This window comes from Nycticebus coucang, chromosome 1 (genome assembly GCF_027406575.1).
Source record: "Nycticebus coucang isolate mNycCou1 chromosome 1, mNycCou1.pri, whole genome shotgun sequence".
Classification (NCBI taxonomy): domain Eukaryota; kingdom Metazoa; phylum Chordata; class Mammalia; order Primates; family Lorisidae; genus Nycticebus; species Nycticebus coucang.
In genome coordinates, this window is record NC_069780.1 from 10,377,504 (window position 1) to 10,395,930 (window position 18,427).

The 18,427-nt window shown below is 38.9% G+C and overlaps 1 protein-coding gene and 1 pseudogene across 1 annotated transcript in view; both read left to right on the forward strand.

Moving 5' to 3' along the window:
* The window catches only part of CFAP299 (cilia and flagella associated protein 299), a 512,688-nt gene that overhangs the window by 143,890 nt on the left and 350,371 nt on the right, over positions 1-18,427 (forward strand). The window lies entirely within an intron of this gene.
* On the forward strand, positions 1,425-1,563 carry LOC128591756 (uncharacterized; annotated as a pseudogene).

Genomic DNA, 18,427 nt, shown 5'->3' on the forward strand with positions numbered 1-18,427 from the left:
TTATCCATTCTTTGCTGAAGAGATTATTCCTTTTCCTTTAACAAATTGTCTCCTAAATATTGTTAATTTTAATTTCTTTCTCTGTGACTATACTGCCCCAGTACAATGAATAATTGAAGAAATTATATATAAAATTGATTTTTACTAAAAAGGTAAATTATAGTCAATGAAGATGCCCGATAAGATGCATCACTGTGTTAATAAATATATTTTATAAATCTAAGTTAAGAATAGTACATTTATTTGGTCAGGTAGAAATGACGTGAATACTGATGGAATAAATTGTCCAAAGAACAGAAATACCAAGAAAAGTTTTCAGCTTGCAAGATTTGCCTTTCTCTCTCAGAAACTTTATTACGCATGATATTATAGAAAATTTCAAGTAAAACTTACTGCCAACTTCAGCATCTGCTACCACAGTCACTGCAGGTTGTCCAGTTGTATCTTTTTGCATATGCTCTATTTTTATATTGTCCTGTGTGCCCTACTTGAACTGTATTTCAGGGTAGAAATGACTCCAGGTGGTGAGAGAACGTTCCTTATAGAAGAATCTCAGGTGTGAAATATAGAAAGAACGGCAACATTAGCAAACTGCATTTTGCAATTCCGTGGAATAGTTGTTGAGTCATTAGCATCAATGAATGCTAAAACTATTAAGATAGGGAGTGATAATTTTATAATGAAAGGACTGGGCTGCCACGCCAGGGCGTGGCCTCACTAAATAGGGACGGCTGTGTATTATGTGTCTCCTGATCAGACGCTGTGTTTACTTCGCAGTCCACCTGTGAAGTTTTCTTGCTAAGACGTTAAACCTGAACCTACTAGAGCCCTTAGCCCAACTATAGTTTTCATTACACATAGGAGAGAAAAGAAAAAATTATAAAAGAGGAAGCAGTCACAACAATTCAGAATGTCCTATAGTCTCAGAACCAGCAGCCCGATTTCTCCAGCAAGTCATGGTATGAATATGTGGGTAGGCGGGTTGGAAGCGGGTCTTTCTTGTTTAAAAGAGAATTTTAAAACTTACTCTGTTGGCTTTGTTATGAGGCCAACTTTAATAAACCAATTGTAAAAAGACACTTTTGGAGATAAATGGGGGACATTTAAATATATGGTACTAATTATTAATGAAAGTTTGATCATTTTGATTGGTGTGCTAGTTGTAATTATGTAACAAAACATCTTTTGTTGTATCTATACAGATGTTTAAGGGGCAAATGACATTATATGGAGGTTTTGCTTTAAAATATTAGAGAGGACAATCAAGGAAAAGAGGGAAAGAAAAAAGGAATAGATGAAGCAAATATGTCAAATGTAGAGTAGTGTTTTTATTGTTTTTATTCTTTATCCTAATATATTGTAATGCATCAAAAATATGCCTTTCCAAACAATGTAGTGAAGGCCCTTTTAAACATATTCCTCACATTACTTCCTGGCCTTTTGGCTAAGATCAAGTGTAATATCTATCTGTTCTTGCCAGTTTAACTTTACTCTTTGTAACGTATTTTTTGCTCTCTGCAAATGCCTTAAATAGCAATATTCTAATTTTCATGATGAACCATTATAATCCTTATGTTACTTGCACCTGGTCACTACATTCTAACCTCATCATATTAGTGACTAAGTTCTGTTTCCTTGGTCTTAAGTGATATTTAGTTATTTAATGTCCACAAACCATGGTGGGAATAGAGAAAAAAGGCCAAGTTCACTCTCCAGAAATACAGTGAGTCCCCCCCCAAGCCCCCCCGGTTATCTAGGAGAAACCTTCAAATGTCAGTGACTTCCACCCCAAGGGCTGCCTGTCTGTGCTGTCTGGAGTGTGTAACTGACATAATTCCGGAGAAGGGTTTTCCATCAGACTTTGCTCACCAAACCAGGATCCAGGGAAGTCCCTTGTCTATGTTTGGCTGTTAAAGAAAAAAGTCCCAATGTTTAGGTTATTATGACCTGTAGGTGGACTTGGTTTTGGTGGCCAAAAATGAAATAGACATGGCATTCTTCTTTTAGGGAAAAGGCTTTGATTCAATTAATTTGTAGGGACGCAGTGCAATAAGAAAAAATATGCCTGTTCTCACGGCAAGAGTTCTCGTGCTGCTCTGAAGACAAGGATCCCTGTCTCTGTGCACACCCCACCTGAAGGTTGACTGAGTGTTGGCTACTGAGGGTCATATGTTCAGACCAGTGCCTCTGCCTGGGCAGCTCTAACAGGTTTTGGAGTCTCCATTTTATAGCTTCTGTAGGGGGCAGCATTGATCCATTGGTCCATTAAAAAACCCACTTGGATTTAATCATTGGCCAGCATTGGCTAGGACCCTCATCAGTTGAGTTTGGGTTTTTGATAAATGTTGGGCATGCGTGGAGGCAGGGCCTGAAGTGGGAGGCAGCTTTGTGCTGGGCGTCAGCCAGTTTCTCTGAGAGAAGTACTGAAGTCATCGTGTCTGGGTTCACAACCTCTTCTACTTCTGGAAAACCCTGTTTTGAACTTAGTTTGAATCAAGGCGTATATACTGTATTTAAAATACCTTAACAATTAAGTAAGACTAATTAAAACTGATTTAAACCTTTCTCTAACCTTTTCAGAAACTTGCAATAAAATAACTTGGCTCCTTATAATAAGTTCCATGGGAGAATTTTATGTATTCCATTTCTAATAGGAACTCTTCTAAAGTCTTTGAAATTGCTTTCCTTAATTTGCTGCAGAATTTAAAAATGCAGAATGGGTCTTACTCCTCAAGTATCTAAAATTATTTTACTCCTCATGGTGTATTTTTCATTCTTTAAAATTATAGTATTTATGGAATTTTATTTAAGTGCAGAGGCTACAAATTTTGACTATTTGACAAAGCTGAGGAGCATCAATTTCTTTGCAGGATCTTGTTCCATATTATTCTGTTGTTGTCCCTAGAGGCCAGTGGGAAGAAAAGAGGAAAGGGGTGGATGCCCGTCTGCCTTCTTCCTGAACACAAATTCTCAAGTGTGCTTGGACACTTCATATAGCTTGAACTCTTCACCCCACGTCTTGGTGGTGCTTTAGTATAGCATTTTTAAAATTGTGTTGAATATTTTATAAAATTTAAAAAATTGATATCACCCAAAAATATGAAAAATAATCAACTGAGTGATTTGAAGCTGTTATTAACCTGTGGAATTTGGAATTAATGTTAGGGTGTGAATAATGCCCCTGCACTTGTCTGTCTAATCTGCCTCCTGACTTTGATGTGTAAGTCACCTCCTACTTTTGCTGCTCCTTCGTCAACCTTGACCCTATACATAGAGCAGGGGATCTATGTGTGTGGAAGCCTCCTCTGCCTTGTGCACTGTGACTCTGTCATAGCCAATAGAGTTCTTACATGATGGTGGATGTCAGGTATTGGGTAAACACCGAACCCATTGGGGCCAGACCCGATTTTTATTCTTCTAAAAATAGCATAATTTATATATTCTGAGAATTTCCAACGTATATCCTTTACATTTACATTTCTGAAATTTTTTGTCATAATTATCACTTTAAAAATCAAAAACATTTGTTTTGTAACCCCACAATTTGCAATCCAATGCGTCACATCTTGTGTATCAGATGTCAGTCATTGTAACTGCTTAGTAACTCAGTAAAATGTTTGCACAGGTGGGATTCGATACACAATGACAACCACGTGAGTAAAAAAATGAAATATTGCCCGTTCAAAGACATAATTAATTTCACCCATAACTTTTTATTATATGAATTTTATTTTCTAGACTATTTCCCTGAAGAGGATGTTTTTCTTGGTTAATCTTTTTTACCTCTCCATTTTGGGAAAGACAAATCCATTTTAACAGTGCCCAAGTAGCCTGTCATTCTCCTAGCAAAAATCTTTATTTAGCTTTTACAATGTTTGCCAAAAGTAAAAATATTCCAATATGAAATGCTTTAACATACTGAATTTAATTTTGTCTAATGTGGATCTCATTCATCTGTGAATTAAGATAATTTAACTGTAGTAAAAATTATAATATATTTTTAGAAGGACCTTGTTTTATATAATAATTGTTGTAATGCACAAGAATTTTTAAAAATTATAAGGACAATTTTATGGCTTAAAAATAGAATTAATGATTAGATGCTATTTTATTATATTTTTTTTTTTTGTAGAGACAGAGTCTCACTGTACCCCCCTCGGGTAGAGTGCCGTGGTGTCACACAGCTCACAGCAACCTCTAACTCTTGGGCTTACGTGATTCTCTTGCCTCAGCCTCCTGAGCAGCTGGGACTACAGGCGCTGCCACAACGCCCGGCTATTTTTCGGTTGCAGTTTGGCTGGGGCTGGGTCCGAACCCGCCACCCTCGGCATATGGGGCCAGCGCCCTACTCACTGAGCCACAGGCGCCAACTAGATGCTATTTTCAATAAGTTTAAAATATTCAAAAAAGTAGAATTAGTAAATTGGACTTAGAATTCTGAATTCCATTTGACAAAAGTACTTTATGAATAATAATGAGTTTCTCTATTTAAAGAAATGATTTATTGTTTGGATAAATATTATAAAGCTCATATATTTGTGTAGAAACTTCAAGAAACTTTCACTTTTCTGTTCATTCTCACCAAATTCCCTAGGTTAACGTCTTTGCCAATGCAGTGTCAAAAAGAATTAATGATAGGAATGTTTGTGAAAAGTAAGTCTAATACCGTGGCTCATCATGATAACCTGATTCTTTGGATGATCCAGGGAAAATAGATGGTACTAATAGGGATTCAAAAGCAGAAGTTCTTTATGTAGGAGAAAGTAGAGAGACTCAAGAAGTGTCTGTGTGTGTGTGTGTGTGTGTGTGTGTGCGCGCCAACCAGAGAGAACTACAGCTCAGTGTAGGATGATACTAAAATTTTCAAAACACATTTCTGTGCATCTCAGTCTCTGTTTTAAAATGCAGGTTTAATTATGATTCAGGTAAAGAGAGGCAAACGGATCAGGAGACAATTGCCATTGAAAAGATAGTTTGATACTTAACAGCTCCTAAAAGGAGGCAACGTCCACACCAGGCCACCTGGGGAAGCATCAGTGTCCTATGGAGACAGAGGAGGGAAACTTGGGCAAAGTCTTTGTTCGTGGTTTCCGTAGGAAAGGAAAATGTAGTTGGCATGAGCAGGTGTAGGATTGGATAGTTTGAATATTTTCAGCAGGCCCTGGGGTGCCTGGGACAGGGGTTAGAGGTCTGGAGAGCCCTGGGTAATTAGCACAGGCTTGGGTCTGGATGGAGGAGGTGGCGGAGGAGCCTGGGCTCTCAGTGGGTTTGCATCTGAGAGGTGCACTGGGAGGCGTTTTCTTCCAGGACTGCCTGCCCCAGGAGAGCCCCTGCCTCCTCTTCTGTCTCGGTGGATGGCATCGGCATTTCCTGATACGCTGGCTCTCATCCAGCAGAGACCTACACCGCTGTTTTCATCCCTTCCCTCACATCCAACATATCACCAAGTCCTACTGATTTCTCCTTCAGAATGTGTCTCCAGCTCTTCCCGTTACCCTCAACTCCGCTGTGCCTCACCAGGTCACGCCAAAGCCCCCTCACTGCTCCCACGATCTGCTCTTCTGCCGTCCTGCACATGATAGGCGGTGATTATTATTGTTCATTTGCCCATTTTCTTTTGGCTACCCCTTTATCTGATCAGTTAACTTGTTTGCTTAAAACCTTTGCTTGGATTCCCCTCTATGTGCAGAGTAAAATCTAAACGTCGTCTTCTGGTTTATTAGTCTCTACATGTCTATGCGACCCCCTAGCTCTCCATCCTTGCTTCTGCCCCTCTGGCCCTCCAAGCCCCGCTCAGTTCTTCACACCCAAGGGCTTTCCCGTTTTTACCCACAGCTGCCTTTTCTCTGCTTGGATCGCTCTGCTGTGTGTTTTTTTGTTTATGTGGAGTCTTCTCAGCCTTCAGCTGTCAGCTGAAATGTCCATCATGCTGGGCGGTCGTCCTTGTTCACTTGAGCTAACCTAGTCCCCGCGGCTCCTTAATTCTGTGTCAGTTGGGCTCCTTTTTAAAACCACAATTATACTTGTCTTGTTTAGCTAGTCATGGATTTATTGTTGTATTTCACTACATTGGTATAAAGGGTTTAAGAGGTCCAGGACCTGGTGTCCATCTTTTTCTCTGTTTTAATCCTATGCCTACTTTTTAGTGGCTAGAACATAATACTCAATGTTTGTAATGTTAAACATATTCATGTATGTGGCACAGATTCAGAAAAGCCAGTGCGGTCAGCTGTGGCAGTGAAGGGTCTTAATTCCAGTGTCCGACGCCAACTCTAGCACCTTCTCCACTGGAGTCTGAAGAGTAATGTGTGTCCATTTTACCACATGTGTTTTAAAATAAAACAATCACAATTCTTAAGCTAAATTTTATTTCATTTTGCTAAGGTATTTATAGACAGGCTAAACTTTGTGCATTTAGTGTTCCTCCATAATGCTAAAATTCACATTAAGTTTTGTTTTCTAATAAAGTTAGCTAAAGGAAAATCTATTTAATTTGGCTGAAATTCTTATTTCCCTTCTGAAATAACATTATATACTTATATAGCTTCACTTCCTAGCAGAAATTGTTGTGTAGCAAGAACGCATTTTACCTATTTATTTAAAGTAGCCTTTTAGGAAATCTTATAAAGAAACATTACAGACACATTTAGCAGCCAATTCTTGCTTATGGTGCAATTTTTGGTGTGGGTGAAAATTACAGTTATGCATTTTCTCTTCATTTTAAAAAAAGTTTTATTTTCTATGTAAGTACTCTTACAATTTATATCAGGTTTTCTTTTTGTTGGAAGTTCTTCAAAGTGATAATTCAATTTTTGGAAATTATCAAGTAACTCTTAATCATGCAGATTTCCTTGCTTGGCTTTGATAAATGAGACACCTGAAAATTAGCGTATTTTTATTTTATTTTAAGTTAAAGAATAGGTTACCAAGTAAGGTAAAACCAGTATTCACTATTCTAAAGATATCAATTATAGGAAATAAAAAATAAGTGAACATGATAAAGATTTGGTTATAATTCTGCCATCATTTCTAGTATTTTCACCTACTTCTTACCCTTCACTTTTTCCTTATGTATGTGAATCCATATCTTATATAATATTTAAAATTTGAATTAGACCATGCATCCCATTTTGAAACTTGCTTTTTTTAGTCTGACAATATATTATGGACAATGTTCAAATTCAATGAATGCTTTTCTAGAACATTTTTAGTGGTGCCACCCTTATCTTTATCTTTTACCAGGCATATTATTTTCTTCTAATGTAATATAACAAGGATAACATGCTTCAAATTGAGTTTGCTTTCTATAACATTGGGAGACGACATTTAGATCCTGTTTTCACCGTGTGATGATTTAAGCTTGACCTTAGTGTTTCTACATTACTGTGCGCACCGTAGCATTTACCACGCATACTTCTTTCATCTCTATCTCTTGCCTCTTTCTGTTTTGATTTAGGTATGCCTGTGGTTAACAGTATATACTCAGATTTTTTTTTTCATATCATCTAAGTAGAAAATCTCTGATAATGAAGAGGGAGAATCACTTTTTTCCAATACTTTAGATTTTTGTTAATTCTAGGTGAGTGGCACAGGTCGAGATTTAGGCACATGAATTACTCCTGCCATTTTAGTTCTACCTCCTCGTTTTTCTTTTCCTAAGTTAAATACTAACCATTAAAAACATTTCTCTGACTAAAACACCCCTTCTAGAATATAGTGGCGAAATGTCTTTCGTACCCTTTCACTAAACCTTGCCCATTAAATCTCATACTGCATTTATAGAAAATAGCCGTTTATAGCTAGGCTGTCTTTAGGAATTTAGAATCCTATTTTACGGACCTCGCTTTTTTTGTTTGGTCTGAATGACACACTTGTGCATTTTCGTTTTTAAATAAGTCCAAATTATATCTGGGACTGGAAGGAACTCTTGGGCTCACTTCCGTTTTGTCCTCAGCCTACTGCAGTCTGCATTGAACTCCCCCATCTCAAGCGAAATGATCGTTGCCAGCATCACCATGACTTCTGCTTCATCAGTCCACTGGTCATTTAATCCTGCCATTCCAAACTAGTCTCTCCAAAGCACTCGGTTTTTTGAGGAAAAAACTCCCAAAGACAATGGGAATCACGAGAGAGTGACATCCTAGCGGGCCTTCTCCTCGGGGGCCTCTCCAGGGCAGGAAGGCAGCTTCACTCAGGGTTCAGTCCCTGCCTCTGTTCTCTTCCGACTTATTAATTTCTTCTTGGGAGAGCACATTTAAAAGTTGTTTCCTAATTTTTAACATACAGGAGCCTGATAAATTTTACTCAAATAAATTGCTTAAGTTTAAATCTGTGTAGGTTATACTGTGTTAATAAGAGTAGGGTGTACCAAACTTTAAACTGCAATAATTCTGCTAGTTTAATACTCAATCTTCTCATTTGTTGGAATAACCTACTATTTTGTTGGAACTGCTGTCAAAACAATAGTAAATTTGTTCTAAGATGGTTTAATATTTGTGGTATTTGGCAGTATATCCGTAAGTCTTTAATTGCATCTGATAGAAATACAAGTTCCATCTGTCTCACACGTGCACCCCACTCAAAGCAACACACCCATGCAGATCTGTTTCCAATGCTCGTAAGTAAGATACCAACAAACCCACAATATTGGTACAGACTGTTCTGGACTAAGTTCTAAAATGTTAACCACAGGAAGTTATTTTATTTCTTTTTTAAAAAAGTCTCTTTTAACCCCCTCATCAGCTGGCCGTGTGTTCAGTGTGGTACTTTAGATTTCTTGGATCCTCAAAGTTCTCAAAAATACTGGAATAACCAAATGGAAGGTGGTATTATTTACTTACACAAAATGTGAATAATTAACTGCTAAAATGACAGCAATCTAAACTGAAATTGTTCTGATCATATCATTGAAACTGGAGGATTTAGTGAAGCACTTACTGGTTTGTGGAATGTGTGATCACACGAGTGTAGGTCTGTATGTGGATGACCCACAGTCCTGAGAACCTGTGAGGTCACTTGAGCTCTCAGAACCACACTTTACCTCATTGCGGCTCTTGGTCATTTGTATTTATATTATTGAGTTTTTAATTATTTTAAATATGTGGGAACCAAAGTACTGAAAGAGGAATTGGCATATTGTGACTAATAGTGGGCTCCGATTTTCTCAGTAGGGGCTTTTGTAATTAAAATAAATTTTATTAATTTTAATATGTTTGCATATTTAAGTATTTGAAATGTTTATGTAATTTATATATTACATATATGATTGCAATGGATTTATTAAAAACTGAGATATTTATTCATATTACTTTGGATAGGGTTCTAAATTTTCTGAACAATTTGAATTTGTCTGAAGAGTTTAAATGCAGAAAACGTTTCTACAATGTTTAAAGATGTTACCATTTTTATGTAACGTTTATTGCCCTTTTCAATGTAACACAATAGAAAAACAAAGCATCTAAAGTATAATAATTTGGAATTTTTTTATTCTTCAAACTGAGTTTTAATTATTCTAATGACTTTGCTAATTAAGGTTATACCACAGGATCTTAGTTCTGCTTAATTCTTCTCAGCTGCATAATATGGTACCTACTAGTAAAGAATTTGAATTTCTTTCATGGTTTGGGTAGTCCATTATTAACATTCATAATCAAGGATGATTATCTTTATAAAATGTTATTATATAATCACTCTCCCACCTTTCGTATGTCATGAAATAGCCTTGGATGAACAAGTCAAATTCGTGAAGTGTTGGCAAATCACAATTATATTCTAAACCCTCAGGGGCCAGCGTCTAATTTATCAGCGTTTGAAACTTGTTTTGAGGGTTTGTAGCTATGCGCGTCTCAGGTTTTGAGGGTTTGTAGCTATGCGCTTCTCAGGTGATCCGTATTATGCTTTTAACTTGGATAATGTAAGATAAAAATCATCAGCCTTGATGATTTTATCTCATATTGAAAACCAAAGCTGTAGGCAGGGCCACTTTGCCCATCAAATAGTTTACATTAATGCCATGAAAGGCAACTAAATTTTAAACATGTTGGCCTAGGTTTTGTATCATACACCAACTTATCTAGTGAGTTTCAGTTGCAGATTTTCCTTACTCAGATGGTCCTGTTCTCATTTCCACATAGAAACAGACATATGAAAGAGGTGAATAAGAGTTCTTTGGGGATCAGCCGCGTCTGCTGCTGTTTTGATCTTTGCTTACCAGACCTCTGTATGGTGTGTGCCCCTGGAGACCAGAGGCTCCGTGCTGTTACCTCAGCCCCCGGGTGCCACGTCACTCCTCCCCACAGAGTTCTTTCTGCTTCCAGGGATCTTTTCTGGACTATTTCTCATGGACCTGCTTCTGCTTACTATGATGGTCCTTTATGGGCATCTCACATCTGCTTCTTTGTGTTCTGTTTGATGTTTTTCTTGGCTTTTCTCATTTATTCCTGTGGCTTCCACTACTGGTGACTCTGTTTTATGTGCAGCCAAACCCTTTGTGAGCTCATGTCCCTGGTTCACCCAGGAAACAAGTACGAGCTTTGGTAAGCGTTAGAAAAAACTCTGGGGAGGGGGACATAAAAACGAATACATAATTGAAAAAAAAAGAAGGAACCTGAGCTAGTTGGTGAGATTAGAAAAGGCTTCCCTGAGGAGCTGATAGTTGAGGTGGAATTTAAAGACACTGGTGGAAGTTGTTGTGGAAATGCCGGAGAGATCCTTGTATTCTGCCTAAAACACAGCGTGTCAGAGATCTTTCTAGCGTGACAATGCCAAGACCTCATGAAATACCCTGGCCTTGAGTTCCTCTTTTATCTGACTTTTAGCACTCCCTCTGATCTGCTGGTGAGTTCCTAAATATAAATGCACACTCAAGACTCTGAAGTCTGTTTTCTACCGTTTCCCTGGCTTTTCTGTATGAGCATCTCTTAGCCGTGGTTCAAAGCCTCATGAAATATTATTTTGCCTTAACAAGTTTTCTAGCCACTGGATTTTTCATAGAACTTCTCACATGGCTGTAGTATGTTCTTATTTTCAGGAGAGGCAATGTCGTATTGATGGGAAGAGTAATGGTTCTCAACACAAATCTCTTGGAATTAGGATCCACTTACTACCTGTGTGACCCTGTGCTTTTTTTTTTCTTTTTAAATATCAAAAGGGAGCCCTGGGACCTTTCTCGCAATGAGGTCCCTGTACAAGTCAGTGATAGGACCTGCTGCATAGACTTATAAGGGTCAGAAGTATGTATCTCTCAGAATAATGGCTGAAAGATAGTAAACAGTCAGGTTTTAGTGATTGCAGTCTTTTTAAAAAATTGTATTTTCTGTCACTTTCAGGCTACCATAGGCTTTTTCACCTCTGTCCTTACCATAAAGTAATTGATATTGGTGACATTGCGTGGATGCTGACGGTTAAAGTCCAGGCTTTAGTTAGTTGATGAGTGACATTTTATGTTATGCATAAGAACCGTTCATTTATTTAACAGTTAATTTATTAAACATCTACTTTGCGCCAGGTACAATACCAGGGACCAGGGATCGATTGGTGAGCAAATAAATTGCTCATGCCTTTCTGAGTTTTACAGGATGGTGGTGAAGGATGTTAATTAAGTAATCATGCACTGGATGTGTGATGCAGATTGTGCCCGGTGCTATGGGGCGTTGCTTTTGTTTATTATGGGGAGGAGGTTGACTGGTTTGGGAGGCTAAAAAAGGCTTCCCTGAGGAAACAACCAGTTTTCTGAGGTGAGATGAATGAATAGTTATTAACTTTGTGGTAGAGGGAGGCTGGCGAGTGTGAGGGAAGCATGCCAGTGTGGGGATGTTCTGGCTCCATGAAAAACTGATAGGTCACTCCTGAAAATTATCCAGAAAAATCCTTAAATGCACATAAAGTAGCTGCCACGTGGAGAAGAGGCTTTCCTGCCTGGGATTTTTTACTTTAATTTTACTTTTAAAATTTTTTATATTTTAATTTCAGAATATTAGGTGGTACATATGTTTTATGTAGTTTGTTTTCTTGCACAAATTGAGTCAGAGTTATAAGTATACCCCAACCCAGAGAGGGTGTATCACACCCAGTCGGTGTGAATTCACCCCTCCTCTCTTACCTCCTTCCTGCTTGATTTGCACTGAGATTTATTTCTATACATGCACGTAGGTGTTTAGAGACATTGAGCACACATGTTAGTTTCTCCGTTCCTGTGATGCTTCGTTTGGAACAATGGTTTCCAGTTTTGCCCAGCTTGTCATGATTTTTCTTCATGGCTGAGTAGTCCCCCTTAGTATGCATACACCGCCTTTTACTAATCCAGTCGTGTGGTAGCGGGCATTTGGGCTGTTTCCATGTCTTTGCAATTGTGACTTGTGCTGCTATAAACATTCGAGTACAGGTGTCCTTTTCGTAAAATGACCTTTTGTCCTTTGGGTATATACCTAGGGATGGGATCTCTGGATCAAATAATGGGTCTGCTTTAAGTTCTTTTTCCATAGAGGTTGTACTAGTTCGCAGGCCTACTGACTGTGTGTTGGAGTTCCTTTTTCTCTGCACCCATGCCAGCGTCCATTGTTTGGGGACTTTTTAATACGAGCCACTCTCATTGGAGTCCGGTGACATCTCACTCTGGTTTTGATTTGCGTTTCCCTAATTAGAGACCATATCTCAACCTCAAGGAGACCATTCTCTAACTAAGCTTATCTCTTCAGCCCACTTACTCCACCACGTCAATTCTCAAGACCTCCCTAACTCACCAGGACTTGCAATACCCTTGTGTTATGACTTTCCCTGTCTAGGCATTTCCTCGTATTCCACTCATGTTCTCTACTGTAAGTTATCCACTTAGATTCTGTACTCAACTCTTCTCTCCCTTGCCTCTTTCTCACCCTTTCACGTTCATCTGGTAAAATCCTAGTCTTGGTAAAAGGTAAATATCAGCTTACTGTATGCCTTCACCTATGTAGCTAAAGACATCCAGAAAAAAACGCAAGCTGTGCCCAAACTCATCCTACATTTATGATCAGTAACCCAGGTGTATTTATTTGTTTATTTTGGTGGTACCAGGTAGTCCTGTTCCACTGACCTGGTCCATCTGCCCTCCCACTCTCTGAGATGACGTCTATAAGTCTTCTCCTCTCTGTTGAGGACGCTACTCCACTATCCTTACTCTAAGCCTTTCTTCCAGTATTACTGGGAAGATTGAAGAAATCAGAACAGAAATCATAAAAGCTATTACCCCTGACACTATCCAAAAACTTAATTTTTTTTTTTTTTTGACACAGAGTCTCAAGCTGTCACCATGGGTAGAGTGCTGTGGCGTCACAGCTCACAGCAACCTCAAACTCTTGGGCTTAAGCGATTCTCGTGTCTCAGCCTCCCAAGTAGCTGGGCCTATAGGTGCCTGCCACAGCACTCAGATAATTTTTGGTTGTGGATGTCATTGTTGTTTGGCAGGTCCAGGCTAGATTCAAACCTGCCAGCTATGGTGTGTGTGGCTGGTGCTCTAGCCTCTTGAGCTACAGGTGCCGAGCCCATTCACATAATTTTTTATATATTGACTATCATCCTGTTTTTTCAATGAACTCCTTGTCAATTTAAGGGTGATCTCAGCTGGTAGAGGTTGATCCCATCCCCTTTGGCCATCTCAAGATCATTGCCCAGACATCCTCTCTACTTTCACAATGAACTTTTCTCTCACTATTGGGCCATTCATGTCAGCAGAAAAGGAAGCCATAATTTCTCTCATTTTATAATTTCTCTCATTTATAAATCTGTCTTGAGTCCATATTTTGTTCTGGATATCATTGCATTTGTTTGTTCTTCCTTACAGCAGAACTACTTGACATATTTACATTTTTTTGTACCCAAGTACTCTTATTTTTTCTTAAAAAAATTTTCAAAGGTATTGATCAGCAGCTTGTAATACATAAGATCTTTTTTTATTTTTCATAATTTATTCCACCAGTGCCTTATATACATTTTGCCACTTAATAGTTTTGGCTTTTTATTGTCTTAAAAACATGGTTATTAAATAGTCTCCCTTTACTAAATTCTCAATGAAAATGTACCTAAATGTGACATTTCACCTTTTTGTTTTTGGTCCATGAGGCATTCTGGACCTGTATTTGTGACAATGACAATTACTACCCTTCTTTCCATAAAGGCTATACAGCTACAACTCAGATATTACCTTATAAATGCAAAAATAAGTAACTTAATCATATTTACCCTCAGATTAATCCAAAATAAATAAAAGAAAGTCTGAGTGAATTATATTCTTAACTACTTGGGAGGCTGAGGCAAGAGGATCACTGAGGCCAGGAGTTGGAGGCCATGTGTGCTATGATTATGTGAATAGCCACTGCACTCCAGTCTGAGATAGATGGTGAGATGATATTTAAAAAAAAAATGAAAATTTTAAAAGTCTTAGAGAGGAATAAGAGATGGTCCAGAACTTAGGTGCTATCTAGAACAGACTAGATAGTTAGAAGGAAGTGCCTGTCTGGAAAGTAGGAGTAATGAAGAGAAATTTACTCCCTACACAGTTACATCTTGGATGATACTAAATTAAAAGAAATTTACCATTCAAATGTATATAATCCTAGATGGGTTTTTCATTCAGACATTATGGGACGTGTACAGTGTGCCAACAACTATGCTAGATGATGGCCTTAGTCTGTTTGGGATGCTGTAACAAAATACCATAAGCCAGTAGCTTAAAAACAACATAAGTTTCTTTCTCCCATTCCGGAGGGTAAGAAGTCAAGCCTCAGGGCCCTGGCAGGTTCTGTGTCCAGTGAGTACACACTTTCTGGTTCACAGATAGCGTCTTTCCACTGTAACCTGACATGGTGGAAGGGGCGAGGGTCTCTTTTGTGGTCTCATTTATAAAGACCTAGCTCATACATGAGCCAGCCACTTCCCAAAGGCCCTGCCTCTCAATGCCTTCACTTTGGGAGCAGGATTTCCACATGAACTCTGAGAGGACACAGATATTCAGACTCTAGCAGTGGTGCAGATGAAGGAGTTAGGAAGACACTGTCGCCAAACTAATTCATGATTGGCTTACCCAGGAGCACCTAGAAGCAGAGCCTGGGATGAGGGTTGAGGTGCTTGTGTGCTGTTGAGGGAACGCGCACAGGGAAGGTGCAGGCAGAGGGCAGGGCAGGTTATGGTTGGGGGCCATGAGCCGCCAGCTCTCACAGCAGCTGGAAGGGTGGAGTGGCTTGTGAAAGAGATCTTGATGGGCCAACAGCACTGACTATACTCTAGTAGAGACTAGAAGCTAATCAGCAGGTAGTGTGATTAATTCAGACAAGTACAGAAAAAGCATGAAAAGAACAAATTCTGTGTAAGGTAGCTGAAGATTTTCCTGTTTAATTTTTGGGACCAAGTGCAATATGAAGATGTGGTATGCCTTGTCCAAATTTATTAAGAATTTCAAGAACATTAAACCAAGCATAGGCCTTGTAAAGGTGGGACTCTGAACTACGTGAAGCTGACCCTGAGGGCCAGGGGCCTGCCGAGTAGTGGGGAACCAATAGGATTTTGAAAGACATGAGTTACAAACTCCAATTCATGTTTTAGGAAGAAATTTTTGGCACTAGAGCCGAACATGGTCATAAAATCGACTTTATGATAAATTTGTGGTGCTTTGCAGCAATTTAGATGCCTCTTCGTGCGTTGCAATGAAGCAAAATGTTAAATCTTCCAAACAGAAGGCCATTTTCTGTCGCTGATTAGTTAATAATAACACCTGTAATAGTTATTTCTGTGTGAAGTAATGATTCTATATCCCTAATGAATAAAGTTCTTCAAACTATTTATGATGTAATAAATTCTATTGCATTACTGTGTTTCAGAAAGCAATTTGATAAGAGTATGATACAGAGTTCCCATAGTCACAGGCAGAGGCCCAGATTTAGGGCTGGAGTAAGGAAGTCCAGGATGAGGGTACAGGACAGACAGTGCATTCTCCACTACACACCACCTTCACACAGGAGGTGACAAAAGACTCTGGGTTTGCTCGGCTTTAACCTGGGGCCCACTTCACTAAAAGCACATTTCTGTGTGAAGCCTTTAATAGATACATTTAATTCTACCTTCTCTACTCGTTTGTTCTAAAATCCCTTCAGACATTTAACAATATATTTTTAGCATACTATAAGCTATTAAAATACAGAGTGCCATGCTGTTACTTTTTATAAGGTATTTAATACTAAAAATTAAACAATTTCACATATTTAAATATGTTTAAATTCTACATTTAATTTGTACCAGCCAGTTAGGCATCTGTGTTTAACCGCACCATAGCCTGTGGTTTAAACATCTTCCTCTCTCTTCCACTTCATTAATAACCAAGTTCGTCGTGGAAACATCTGGGGTCAGGGCGTTAACTCTAGAGTTTAGATTCAGGAAAGGCTAAACTTGGGGAGCTGCCCCTCTGCTCTAGAAGTCTGTAGTGCTGAATTTCAAGTGTTCTCAACCATGCCCCTGTGGTTCTGCTGGCAGCCTGTCATTCAGCCCATTTTGGAGTCCAGAGAGCTGCGTTCCGGAATAAACCTAAAAACACGGAGGGAGAAAGCCGTTCACTAGGAACTTAGGAATTACTCCGCGTTGGGTCTGGGCAGGGTGTTTAATTCCTATACATAATAGATAAGGATCTTGTGTACTCATGGTGCTTTGGTATAGATGATGGAGATTATATTGTATAGATCTCAAATGTCCCCAAGGCCAGGGAAAACCCAGTTCGAGAGTCCCTGTAGAAATTATTTTTGCCAGTCAGAACCTCACAAACTTATGTCACTTTGTCACTGAGTGGTCCCTGAAAATAAGCAATTATCAGCCCTCCCTGGGTGATGTGGCTGTCTATTGAGTGAAAGACACACATTTGCTACAATGTTCAGTATGTCGAGAAAAGAAATGTGTGAAACAGGTATGGAACTCCACTCACAAATTCAGTTATGCAAGAAAATAGGCCTATATTGTTTTATAATAATTTAATCTCCAAAGTCAAACTCCAGCTATTCTTGCTCCGGACTGAGTCTGTGCCAAGAGTCTTGTGCAGTGTTACAGTGTAGGGCTGGGGGTCCCCACGGTGCTGGCTCGCCATGCTTGCACCCTGCGAATCAGCAGGCTTGGTCCTTGGAAGTCAGACTCCTCTGTCACAGTTCTGCCAGACCTAATTCTCATCCACGAGATCCTGTCCAGAACATTCTCTGCTATTTTCATGACTTCCTTGGATGCCTCAAGATTTATTCTGTCACTATAGTGCCAGCTGGGCCTCAGCAAAGTCCGTGAGCCAGCCTCAGGTTAGTCCCCTTAGGGAAGCTTTGCAGCCATTGCTACCATGCGTCCTGGGTCCTGCCATGGAGGTAAGCGCTAAGTCTTTTCTGATCTGAGACCTCATTAAATTTGAGTTTCTGCTGCTGCTAACCTGAGATTCAACTAGTGGAGAAAGATAGTGTGTGGGGGCCCTTTCTCAGGGATCACTCGGGCTTAGTCAAGGCTTTCACAAAGATTTCGTGATGTGGGCTATTGTCACAGAAGTTAGGAGAGATCTCAAAGTAAGCATCCAATGTACTCAATACTAACATGAAACTGTGTAATCCAGTAATCACACTTTTGGGCATTTATCCCAGAGAAATGAAAACATGTTCATAAAACAACTGTACCCTAATGTTAATTGCAGTTTTACTCGAAATAGTCAAACTGAAATTAGCCTCGATGTACTTAGGTTGAATAAACTGAGGTATGTCTATTCTACGGAACACTTTCCAGCATTAAAAAGAGGGGACCCATTGATTCACACAAGTTGGATGAATCTCCAGGCAATTTTTCTGAGAAAAAAAAAAAAAAGCCAATCATTAAACATTCCTTATATTGATTCCATTTTTAGAGTATTTTTGAAATGACAAAATTTTATAAATGGAAAACGTGTTAATGAATGACAGAGCTTAGGGAAAGACAAGGACTATAAGTGAGAGAGAGAGGTAAATGTGATTGCAAAGGGCAACAGGAGGAGGTCTCGTGATGGTGGAAGTATCGTGTCTTGATTAGGCAGTGCGTACAGGAACCCGCACTTGGGATAGAATTGCATGGAAGTAGGTAACACGTGAATGAGTACAAGTAAAATGAGAAAATGAAATCACGTTAGTTGACTGTATCAAGGCTAATATTCTGGTTGTGATATTATTTTGTACCCAGTACTTACTAACGGGGAAAACTGGGTAAAGGGCATGTGGGATCTCACTAGATTATTTCTCATAACTTCATGTGAATCTATACTTATCTCCTAAAAATTTCAATAAAGGCGCTATCTCAGTCAGATGACAGAAAAAAATTCAGAAAATAATAATTGTACATTTTAAATTGTCTTGCTTAACATATAGGACAGATTAACGTATAATTTATTGTCTACAAAGTTTATTTTCCACTGAGA